At 32.8% G+C, this 14,719-nt stretch overlaps 1 long non-coding RNA gene across 1 annotated transcript; it reads left to right on the top strand.

Moving 5' to 3' along the window:
* Window positions 1-1,431: 1,431 nt before the first annotated feature.
* Window positions 1,432-3,881, top strand: LOC147760712 (uncharacterized). Its single transcript, XR_015335491.1, has 2 exons — window positions 1,432-2,223; window positions 3,071-3,881. It is a non-coding gene; the product is annotated as an uncharacterized LOC147760712 (long non-coding RNA).
* Window positions 3,882-14,719: the final 10,838 nt, after the last annotated feature.

The following is a 14,719-nucleotide window of genomic DNA, read 5'->3' as shown; positions in this document are numbered from 1 at the left end:
ATGTACAATCCATTTTTATTGATGAAATTGTCAGCATTTCGCTTCTATTGTATGCTGATGACATGGTAATTTGTGATGACACTGCATTTGGCTTACAAAAGAAGATAAATATTTAACAGAATTTCTGTGAAAATTTCGGACTGAATATAAATTTGAAAAAAACAAAAATCATGGTCATTAGACACTCTGGACCATTACGAAAATATGAAAAATGGTACTTTGGTGGACAACCGGTTGAAGTTGTAACCCACTACAAATATCTGGGTCTAACTATAACGCCAAGGCTCGTTTGGACAAAAGCCACCACTAGTTTAAGTCTGAAAGCAAGAAAGGCAATGATTATGGTTGATAAACTTGAATATAACACTGGAAGGGTTAGGTCTGATATTGCATTTATGATATTTGATAAAATGATCGCGCCAATTTTATTTTATGGTGCAGAAGTTTGGGGATACCAAGTGTATGACAAAATAGAAAAGGTACAACTTGCTTTCTGTAAAAGGATTCTTGGCGTGGGATCAACAACTTCAACAATAGCGGTCTTGGGAGACTGTGGTAGGTTCCCATTGTTTATAACTTACTTCAGTCGGTGTGTCAAATTCTGGCTTAAATTACTGAGAATGGAAGAAAGCAGATATCCAAAAGCGTGCTATAAGATTATGTTGGTATTAGATCAGGCTGGTCGAATTACATGGGCGACAAAAATTAAAGAAATACTTTTTAGATATGGTTTTGGGTTTGTATGGTACAATCAGGGTGTTGAGAATGAGATATATTTTTTAGAAATTTTTAAGACAAGAATGAAAGATTGCTACATTCAAGAATGGAACGGCCAGTTACAGAACTCTTCTAAATTAAATTTGTATTGTATATTTAAATCTGTATTTCAAAAAGAAAATTATTTATTGTTGAATCTCCCGAAAGCGCACTTAGCTGCTTTCGCCAGGCTCAGGTGTGGAAACCATAATCTTATGATTGAAAAAGGTAGACATGACAACATACCCTCGAACGAGAGGGTATGCACACTATGTAAGGACGAAATAGAAAACGAATATCACTTTTTGTTAACATGTGAGATGTACAGGGACTTAAGAACAAAATATATACCAAACAGGTACACCTGTCAACCAAATATCCAAAGGTTTAGACAGCTTATGTCTTCCAATGACAGAGATTTGATGATTAACCTGATTAATTATGTTTATTATGCCTTTAGAAAAAGAGAATTTTTTTTTGCAACGGATAGTGCACGTACATGAGCTCTCCGCATGCGCAATAGTTACGTTATATGAACCATTTACATTTGTAATCTGGGCAAATGTCTTTATACGAAAATAAATATCTTAATATTTGAAAAAAAGAGATCGTTAGTGCATGAAAAATGCACTGGTGTTACGTGGCAGTCGTAGATGGTTTCTACCTGTATTTCTTGATATATTCAGGATTGCATAGCGAAAAAATTAAGAGAAGTTTTGCGTTGTTGGTACAGTGTAGTATATATCGTATTGTGGTGTCGTTGTTGTATTTTGGCATGTTTTCGGGTTATTGTTGCGTTGATTCGGTGATTGACGAAATTTCTTCGTAGTTAAATAAGGGTTTTACGTTGATATGGTCTTGATCGGATTTTAAAATTTGTAACGTTCAGAGGTATACAGGCTATTGTGCTATTTATTATAACTGTCGTGCAAGGGCCGACAGAGACAAGCGGTAAGATAAGGAACTTCAAGTGTTTGCTAATTGCGCCGATCGAATTACATGTAATAGTTGGAGATTATCAGAATTTGGTAACGTAGATAAGAAGCGGCATTCGTGGTGATAAGGGAAGCGTTCTTAGGCAAATTTGAATATAGAGGCAATATCAAAGCTTTGGTCTATAATGGGAATATTAAAACGGGTGTCGAAATAAACCGGACCGAACTGGTTTAGGCAAGGCACGTGCGTAGGCAGACAGTAATTATAAACGGACACACAGACAGACAAACACGTGTACTTTTGGACTTTTATATTATGCGAGAGGACAATTAAACGTCGTGACGGGTAATGAAGGAAGGAGGCTCATATGGCCTGGTGAAAACAGGTTAGTTTATCTCGAAGTGAGGTTAGAGACCCAGTATTTATTTTTTAAGGTTATCCTGCTGTTAAGTAATAGGAGCAGAAGATCTGGTACATTCCTAGCGACGTAGGGCTGCTTGTTAATTTGGGTCCACCGATGGATAAATGCAAGTAAGACCAGATGTTTTATTATTTATTTAAAATGGTTCCCTGCTTCCGTATGGGAGTGAAAAATTCTGGTATGTTCCTAGCGACGTAGGGTTGCTTGTTAATTTAGGTCCACCGATGGATAAATACAAGTTAGACCAGATTATTTCTTTAAGGGTACCATGCTCCACGTTGGAGTGTCGGGACTGGTAATTTAGACCAGGTATTTTTTTTATGTTGATGCCTGCCCACGAAGGGATAGGTAGCAGAACCGTGTTCTGTGGGAACTGGGTAGAGATTTTGTCTTGCTAATATCTTGTTGTTGTTTGAGTAACCAGCCATGATGATCGATACGACGGGTGTCCTGTGACTTCGGAAACATACAGAGTTTTGCTGGAAATATGGGCCGGATATTGCTGGCAGACACAGACCATGACGGCACTGGTAGCTCACATAGTTTTATCTGCAGCATATGGCCAAGTGTTGCTGATGAGGCAGGCCGAGACGGCGCTGGTAGCTTGATACGGTCGTGACGGTGCTGGTAGCTTGATTAGGTCTAACTGTGGGTTTTCCTGTTGTCTTGGATGATAGGTGGTGTTTTTCCTCTTCATATTAGCCCTGATTGACTTTGTTTATTATCAATATTATTATTGTGGCGAGCTTGTGATTGGAATTGTTTCCCTGGAATAAATGGGTTAGAATTTTTTCCCTAAAATTAATGCTTATACGGTATATGCATATTAAAAAAAAGGAGTAATGACAGATGTATGTTGAACGTAGATACAACTGAAGAAAGGTTTAAGTATGAAAAAAAAGACGATGAAACTTTTTATAACGAAGAAAGTTTATTTTCCCCTGTGTCTCGTTTCAGGTGATAGTGAATGGTCCCTGCATCGCCGTGCCTGTGTCATCGCCTCCGACCCGCCGCCTGCCGCGTATCCAAGGCTGAGGGTTTCCAGCGCTTCGATCCATTAGACCTATCAGTCCTGCGTCCTGGAACCCAAGTAACTATACAGCCGAGAGTGGTGGACCCCGCCGTTTTGCCGATGATTCCATTGAAAGACTAAACACTAAAAGACTCAAATGAATTTTAAAGACTTTAAAATATAAGGCGCTCATTTGCCCGGTTTCCAGAGCTATTTTCCCTAAATTGATAAAGAAAGATATGAATTAAAGGGTTTTATCTCTGGTTTTCCTCCGGGCCTGTCTGTAACGTGTTCTTTTATTAACGTTCTTAGCTTTGTACATATGTTGTAAATATAATGTAGAGTGAATGTCTCCAACGTGATAAATGAAAAAAAAATGTATTTTTTTTCTGGTAAAAAGGGAAGGCGTGTAGTGTTCACAAATATAATTCCCAGACATGTAAATTAATTTGATTAGAGTCCATTGCTTGTGCACTCGACTCGTTTTATGGCCTTACCTGTAGTCATGTAACTTAAGTGGACGTGTGCAATTTGAATAATTAAAATTAGTATGTACCGCCAAATACTGCAGCACAGAATCCACCTATAGATAAGAAATACGTATAAAAGACGTCTAGAAATAATATTGGGGGGGGGCAGACTGAAGAAGACTCGAAGCGGACCGTTCGACGGAGCTATTGGAGACGGCCTTGAACTTGGAAATTTCACGTAGATGATGTAGTTAGACAGAGTCAACTAATAAACCATTAAACTGGTCATTATGTGGACTTGGGTTTTCTTTGCGCGACCTTACGTAAATCTGACACGAACTGAGGAATCTTTGAATTGCGTTATCCACTCAGTAAGTCTAAAACGTAATGTCCTATTTCGAGCCCACACTTGAATTAAGCGTACAAAATTATGTAAGTTTAGGACATTCATCAGTTGTATATGTAAAAGGTACATAACAAAAGAATAACAACATAAACACGTAAAGTAATCATAATATGTACAGACACAAACAATAACAACATAAACATGTACAGTGATCAAAATATATAAAGACACAAACAGTAACAACATAACAATGTAAAGTGATCACGATATGAACAGACACAAACAGTTACAACATAAGCACATACAGTGAACACAATATGTACAGACACAAACAGTAACAACATAAGAATACAAAGTGATCACAATATGTACAGACACAGTAACAACCTCAGTATACACAGTGATCACAATATTTACAGACACAAACAGTAATAACATCAACACACACAGTGATCACAATATGTACAGACATAAACAGTAACAACATAAGAATACAAAGTGATCATAATATGTACACACACAAACAGTAACAACATAACACAAACAGTGATCACAATATGTACAGACACAAACAGTTACAACATAAACATGTTCAGTGATCAAAATATATAAAGACACAAACAGTAACAACATAACAATGTAAAGTGATCACGATATGAACAGACACAAACAGTTACAACATAAGCACATACAGTGAACACAATATGTACAGACACAAACAGTAACAACATAAGAATACAAAGTGATCATAATATGTACACACACAAACAGTAACAACTTAACACAAACAGTGATCACAATATGTACAGACACAAACAGTAACAACATAAACACATACAGTGATCATAAATGTACAGACACAAACAGTAACAACATAAACATGTACAGTGATCAAAATATATAAAGACACAAACAGTAACAACATAACAATGTAAAGTGATCACAATATGTACAGACACAGTAACAACCTCAGTATACACAGTGATCACAATATGTACTGACACAAACAGTAATAACATTAACACATACAGTGATCACAATATGTACAGACATAAACAGTAACAACATAAGAATACAAAGTGATCATAATATGTACAGACACAAACAGTAACAACATAACACAAACAGTGATCACAATATGTACAGACACAAACAGCAACAACATAAACACATACAGTGATCACAATATGTACAGACACAAACAGTAACAACATAAACATGTACAGTGATCAAAATATATAAAGACACAAACAGTAACAACATAACAATGTAAAGTGATCACGATATGAACAGACACAAACAGATACAACATAAGCACATACAGTGAACACAATATGTACAGACACAAACAGTAACAACATAAGAATACAAAGTGATCATAATATGTACACACACAAACAGTAACAACATAACACAAACAGTGATCACAATATGTACAGACACAAACAGTAACAACATAAACACATACAGTGATCACGATATGTATAGACACAAAGAGTAGCAAAATAAAAATGCAAAGTAATCATAATATGTACACACACAAATGGTAACAACATAAACACAAACAGTGATCACAAAATGTACAGACACAAACAGTAACGACATAAACACATACAGTGAACACAATATGTACAGACACAAACAGTAACATCATAAGAATACAAAGTGATCACAATATGTACAGACACAGTAACAACCTAAGCATACACAGTGATCACAATATGTACAGACACAAACAGTAACAACATTAACACATACATCGATCACAATATGTACAGACATCAACAGTAACAACATAAGAATACAAAGTGATCATAATATGTACACACACAAACAGTAACAACATAACACAAACAGTGATCACAATATGTACAGACACAAACAGTAACAACATTAACACATACAGTGATCACAATATGTATAGACACAAAGAGTAGCAACATAAAAATACAAAGTAATCATAATATGTACACACACAAACAGTATCAACATAAACAAAAACAGTAATCACAATATATACAGATACAAACAGTAACAACATAAACACATACAGTGACAATAGTATGTACAGACACAAACATTAACAACATAAGAATACACAGTAATATGTACAAACAAAAACAGTAAGAACAACCACACACAGTGATCACAATATGTACAGACACCAATAATTACATCATTAACACATACAGTGATCACAATATGTACAGACACAAACAGTGATCACAACATAAGCATACACAGTGATCATAATATGTACAGACACAATCAGTACTATCATAAACACATAAAGTTATCACAATATGTACAGACACAAACATTAACAACATAAACACATACAGTGATCACAATATGTAGAGACACAAACAGTAACAACATAAGCATACACAGTGATCACAATATGAACAGACACAAACAGTAACAACATAAACAAATACAGTTATCACAATATGTACAAAGAGAACAGTAACAACATAAACACATACAGTGATCACAATATGTACAGACACAAACAGTAACAACATTAACATACAGTGATCACAATATGTACAGACACAAACATTAACATCATAAACACATACAGTGAATACAATATGTATAGACACAAACAGTAAGAACATTAACAATATGTACAGACACAAACAGTTACAACACAAACATACACATTGATCACAATATACACACAAACAAACATTAACAACATAAACAAACACAGTAATCATAATATGTACAGACACAAAAAGTAATAACATAAACACCTACAGTGATAAAGATATGTACAGACACAAAGACTAAGAACATAAACAAAAACAGTTATCAAAATATGTGCAGACACAAACAGTAACAATATAAACACATACAGTGATCAGAATATGTAAAGACAGGAACTGTTACAACATAAACATACACGTTGATTGCAATATGTACAGACAAAAACAGTAAGAACATAAACACATACAGTGATAACGATATGTACAGACACAAACAGTAACAACATAAACACACACACTGATCACAATATGTACAGACACAAACAGTAACAACATTTACACATACAGTGATCATAATATGTATGGACACAAACAGTAAAAACATAAACAATATGTACAGACACAAACAGTTACAACACAAACATACACATTGATCACAATATACACACAAACAAACATTAACAACATAAACAAACACAGTAATCATAATATGTACAGACACAAACAGTAATAATATCCACACATACAGTAATAACAATATGTACAGACACAAAGAGTAGCAACATAAGCACATACAATGATCATAATATGTACAGACATAAACAGTAACAATATAAACACATACAGTGATCAGAATATGTAAAGACAGGAAGTGTTACAACATAAACAAACACGTTGATTGCAATATGTACAGACAAAAACAGTAAGAACATAAACACATACAGTGATAACGATATGTACAGACACAAACATCCACAACATAAACACACATTGTGATTATAAAATGTACAGACACAAATAGTAACAACATAAACAGATACAGTGATAACGATATGTACAGACACAAAGAGTAGCAACATAAGCACATACAGTTATCATTATATATACACAAACAGTTACAACATCAGCATACACAGTGATCACAATATGTACGAACACAAACAGTAAGAACATAAACACTCACAGTGATCACAATGTGTACAGACACAAACAGTAACAACATTAACACATACAGAGACCAATATATGTACAGACACAAACAGTAACAACATAAGCATACACAGTGATCATAATATGTACAGACACAAACAGTAACAACATAAACATGTACAGTGATCAAAATATATAAAGACACAAACAGTAACAACATAACAATGTAAAGTGATCACAATATGTACAGACACAGTAACAACCTCAGTATACACAGTGATCACAATATGTACTGACACAAACAGTAATAACATTAACACATACAGTGATCACAATATGTACAGACATAAACAGTAACAACATAAGAATACAAAGTGATCATAATATGTACAGACACAAACAGTAACAACATAACACAAACAGTGATCACAATATGTACAGACACAAACAGCAACAACATAAACACATACAGTGATCACAATATGTACAGACACAAACAGTAACAACATAAACATGTACAGTGATCAAAATATATAAAGACACAAACAGTAACAACATAACAATGTAAAGTGATCACAATATGAACAGACACAAACAGATACAACATAAGCACATACAGTGAACACAATATGTACAGACACAAACAGTAACAACATAAGAATACAAAGTGATCATAATATGTACACACACAAACAGTAACAACATAACACAAACAGTGATCACAATATGTACAGACACAAACAGTAACAACATAAACACATACAGTGATCACGATATGTATAGACACAAAGAGTAGCAAAATAAAAATACAAAGTAATCATAATATGTACACACACAAATGGTAACAACATAAACACAAACAGTGATCACAATATGTACAGACACAAACAGTAACAACATAAACACATACAGTGAACACAATATGTACAGACACAAACAGTAACATCATAAGAATACAAAGTGATCACAATATGTACAGACACAGTAACAACCTAAGCATACACAGTGATCACAATATGTACAGACACAAACAGTAACAACATTAACACATACATCGATCACAATATGTACAGACATCAACAGTAACAACATAAGAATACAAAGTGATCATAATATGTACACACACAAACAGTAAGAACATAAACACATACAGTGATAAAGATATGTACAGACACAAACAGTAACAACATAAACACACACACTGATCACAATATGTACAGACACAAACAGTAACAACATTTACACATACAGTGATCATAATATGTATGGACACAAACAGTAAAAACATAAACAATATGTACAGACACAAACAGTTACAACACAAACATACACATTGATCACAATATACACACAAACAAACATTAACAACATAAACAAACACAGTAATCATAATATGTACAGACACAAACAGTAATAATATCCACACATACAGTAATAACAATATGTACAGACACAAAGAGTAGCAACATAAGCACATACAATGATCATAATATGTACAGACATAAACAGTAACAATATAAACACATACAGTGATCAGAATATGTAAAGACAGGAACTGTTACAACATAAACAAACACGTTGATTGCAATATGTACAGACAAAAACAGTAAGAACATAAACACATACAGTGATAACGATATGTACAGACACAAACATCCACAACATAAACACACATTGTGATTATAAAATGTACAGACACAAATAGTAACAACATAAACAGATACAGTGATAACGATATGTACAGACACAAAGAGTAGCAACATAAGCACATACAGTTATCATTATATATACACAAACAGTTACAACATCAGCATACACAGTGATCACAATATGTACGAACACAAACAGTAAGAACATAAACACTCACAGTGATCACAATGTGTACAGACACAAACAGTAACAACATTAACACATACAGAGACCAATATATGTACAGACACAAACAGTAACAACATAAGCATACACAGTGATCATAATATGTACAGACACAAACAGTACTATCATAAACACCTAAAGTGATTACAATATGTACAGACACAAACAGTAACAACATTAAGCTATACAGTGATCATAATATGTACAGACACAAACAGTAACAACATAAATATTCAAATTGATCATAATATGTACAAACAGTTACAACATAAGCAAACACAGTGATCATAATATGTACAGACACAAACACTAACAACATAACCACATACAGTGATCACAATATATACAGAAACAAACATTAACAATATAAACAAACACAATGGTCATAATATGTACAGACAAAAACAGTAACAACATAAACACATACAGTGATCAGAATATGTAAAGACAGGAACAGTTACAACATTAACATACACAGTGATCGCAATATGTACAGACACAAAGAGTCATAACATAAACATTTACAGTAATCACGATATGTACATACAAAAACAGTAAGAATATAAACACATACAGTGATCACAATATGTACAGAGACAAACAGTAACAACATAAGCATACACAGTGATCATAATATGTACAGACACAAACAGTACTATCATAAACACATAAAGTGATCACAATATGTACAGACACAAACATTAACAACATAAACACATACAGTGATCACAATATGTAGAGACACAAACAGTAACAACATAAGCATACACAGTGATCACAATATGTACATACACAAACAGTAACAATATAAACAAATACAGTTATCACAATATGTACACAGAGAACAGTAACAACATTAACATACACTGATCACAATATGTACAGACACAAACATTAACAACATAAACACATAAAGTGAATACAATATGTACATACACAAACAGTAATAACATAAACACCAACAGTTATCAAAATATGTACAGACACAAACAGTAACAACATCAGCATACAGTGATCACAATATGTACATACACAAACAGTAAGAACATAAACACATACACTGATCACAATATGTATAGACACACACAGTAACAACATCAGCATACACAGTGATCAAAATATGTACAGACACAAACAGTTACAACGTTAACACATACAGTGATCATAATATGTACAGACAGAAACAGTAACAACATAAACACACACAGTGATCACAATATGTACAGACAAAAAATAACAACATAAATAAATACAGTGAACACAAACTCTACAGACACAAATATTAAGAACATAAACAAAAACAGTATTCATAATATATACACAAACATCAGCATACACAGTGATCATAATATTTACAAACATAAACAGTAAGAACATAAACACACACAGTGATCATAATATGTACAGACACAAACAGTAACAACATTAAGACATACAGTGATCACAATATGTACAGACACAAACAATAACAAGATAAGCATACACAGTGATCATAATATGTACAAACACAAACAGTTAGAACATAAACACACACAGTGATCACAATATGTACAGACACAAACAGTAACAACATAAACACACACACAGTGATCACAATATGTAGAGACACAAACAGTAACAACAAAAGCATACACAGTGATCACAATATGTACACACACAAAAAGAAACAACATAAACATACACAGTGACCATAATATGTACAGACACAGTGATCATGAGATGTACAAACACAAACAGTAAGAACATAAACACTCACAGTGATCACAATATGTACAGACACAAACAGTAACAACATTAACATACAGTGATCACAATATGTACAGACACAAACATTAACATCATAAACACATACAGTGAATACAATATGTACAGACACAAACAGTAAGAACATAAACAATATGTACAGACACAAACATTTACAACACAAACATACACATTGATCACAATATTCACACAAACAAACATTAACAACATAAACAAACACAGTAATCATAATATGTACAGACACAAACAGTAATAACATAAACACCTACAGTGATAAAGATATGTACAGACACAAAGACTAAGAACATAAACAAAAACAGTTATCAAAATATGTGCAGACACAAACAGTAACAATATAAACACATACAGTGATCAGAATATGTAAAGACAGGAACTGTTACAACATAAACATACACGTTGATTGCAATATGTACAGACACAAACAGTAAGAACATAAACACATACAGTGATAACGATATGTACAGACACAAACAGTAACAACAAAAAAACACACACACTGATCAAAATATGTACAGACACAAACAGTAACAACATTTACACATACAGTGATCATAATATGTATAGACACAAACAGTAAGAACATAAACAATATGTACAGACACAAACAGTTACAACACAAACATACACATTGATCACAATATACACACAAACAAACATTAACAACATAAACAAACACAGTAATCATAATATGTACAGACACAAACAGTAATAACATCCACACATACAGTAATAACAATATGTACAGACACAAAGAGTAGCAACATAAGCACATACAGTGATCATAATATGTACAGACATAAACAGTAACAATATAAACACATACAGTGATCAGAATATGTAAAGACAGGAACTGTTACAACATAAACATACACGTTGATTGCAATATGTACAGACACAAACAGTAAGAACATAAACACATACAGTGATAACGATATGTACAGACACAAACAGTAACAACAAAAAAACACACACACTGATCAAAATATGTACAGACACAAACAGTAACAACATTTACACATACAGTGATCATAATATGTATAGACACAAACAGTAAGAACATAAACAATATGTACAGACACAAACAGTTACAACACAAACATACACATTGATCACAATATACACACAAACAAACATTAACAACATAAACAAACACAGTAATCATAATATGTACAGACACAAACAGTAATAACATCCACACATACAGTAATAACAATATGTACAGACACAAAGAGTAGCAACATAAGCACATACAGTGATCATAATATGTACAGACATAAACAGTAACAATATAAACACATACAGTGATCAGAATATGTAAAGACAGGAACTGTTACAACATAAACAAACACATTGATTGCAATATGTACAGACAAAAACAGTAAGAACATAAACACATACAGTGATAACGATATGTACAGACACAAACATCCACAACATAAACACACATTGTGATTATAAAATGTACAGACACAAACAGTAACAACATAAACAGATACAGTGATAACGATATGTACAGACACAAAGAGTAGCAACATAAGCACATACAATTATCATTATATATACACAAACAGGTACAACATCAGCATACACAGTGATCACAATATGTACGAACACAAACAGTAAGAACATAAACACACACAGTGATCATAATATGTACAGCAACAACAGTAACAAAATTAACACATACAGTGATCACAATATGTACAGACACAAACAGTAACAACATTAACACATAAAGTGTTCACAATATGTACAGACAAAAAAATAATAACAAAATGAGCATACACAGTGATCATAATATGTACAGACACAAACAGTAACAACATTAATATACACAGTGACCATAATATGTACAGAAACAGTGATCATGAGATGTACAAACACAAACAGTAAGAACATAAACACTCACAGTGATCACAATGTGTACAGACACAAACAGTAACAACATTAACACATACAGAGACCAATATATGTACATACACAAACAGTAACAACATAAGCATACACAGTGATCATAATATGTACAGACACAAACAGTACTATCATAAACACCTAAAGTGATTACAATATGTACAGACACAAACAGTAACAACATTAACCTATACAGTGATCATAATATGTACAGACACAAACAGTAACAACATAAATATTCAAATTGATCATAATATGTACAAACAGTTACAACATAAGCAAACACAGTGATCATAATATGTACAGACACAAACACTAACAACATAAGCACATACAGTGATCACAATATATACAGAAACAAACATTAACAATATAAACAAACACAATGGTCATAATATGTACAGACAAAAACAGTAACAACATAAACACATACAGTGATCAGAATATGTAAAGACAGGAACAGTTACAACATTAACATACACAGTGATCGCAATATGTACAGACACAAAAAGTCATAACATAAACATTTACAGTAATCACGATATGTACATACAAAAACAGTAAGAATATAAACACATACAGTGATCACAATATGTACAGAGACAAACAGTAACAACATAAGCATACACAGTGATCATAATATGTACAGACACAAACAGTACTATCATAAACACATAAAGTGATCACAATATGTACAGACACAAACATTAACAACATAAACACATACAGTGATCACAATATGTAGAGACACAAACAGTAACAACATAAGCATACACAGTGATCACAATATGTACATACACAAACAGTAACAACATAAACAAATACAGTTATCACAATATGTACAAAGAGAACAGTAACAACATAAACACATAAAGTGAATACAATATGTACATACACAAACAGTAATAACATAAACACCAACAGTTATCAAAATATGTACAGACACAAACAGTAACAACATCAGCATACAGTGATCACAATATGTACATACACAAACAGTTAGAACATAAACACATACACTGATCACAATATGTAAAGACACACACAGTAACAACATCAGCATACTCAGTGATCAAAATATGTACAGACACAAACATTTACAACGTTAACACATACAGTGATCATAATATGTACAGACAGAAACAGTAACAACATAAACAATATGTACAGACAGAAACAGTAACAACATAAACACACACAGTGATCACAATATGTACAGACAAAAAATAACAACATAAATAAATACAGTGAACACAAACTCTACAGACACAAACATTAAGAACATAAACAAAAACAGTATTCATAATATATACACAAACATCAGCATACACAGTGATCATAATATTTACAAACATAAACAGTAAGAACATAAACACACACAGTGATCATAATATGTACAGACACAAACAGTAACAACATTAAGACATACAGTGATCACAATATGTACAGACACAAACAATAACAAGATAAGCATACACAGTGATCATAATATGTACAAACACAAACAGTTAGAACATAAACACACACAGTGATCACAATATGTACAGACACAAACAGTAACAACAT

Source organism: Lingula anatina, chromosome 7 (assembly GCF_051362555.1).
Source record: "Lingula anatina isolate TDL-2025a chromosome 7, LinAna3.0, whole genome shotgun sequence".
In the NCBI taxonomy this organism is placed as follows: domain Eukaryota; kingdom Metazoa; phylum Brachiopoda; class Lingulata; order Lingulida; family Lingulidae; genus Lingula; species Lingula anatina.
Note: the sequence above shows the minus strand (reverse complement) of the source record. Positions and strands in the feature narration are given on the sequence as shown.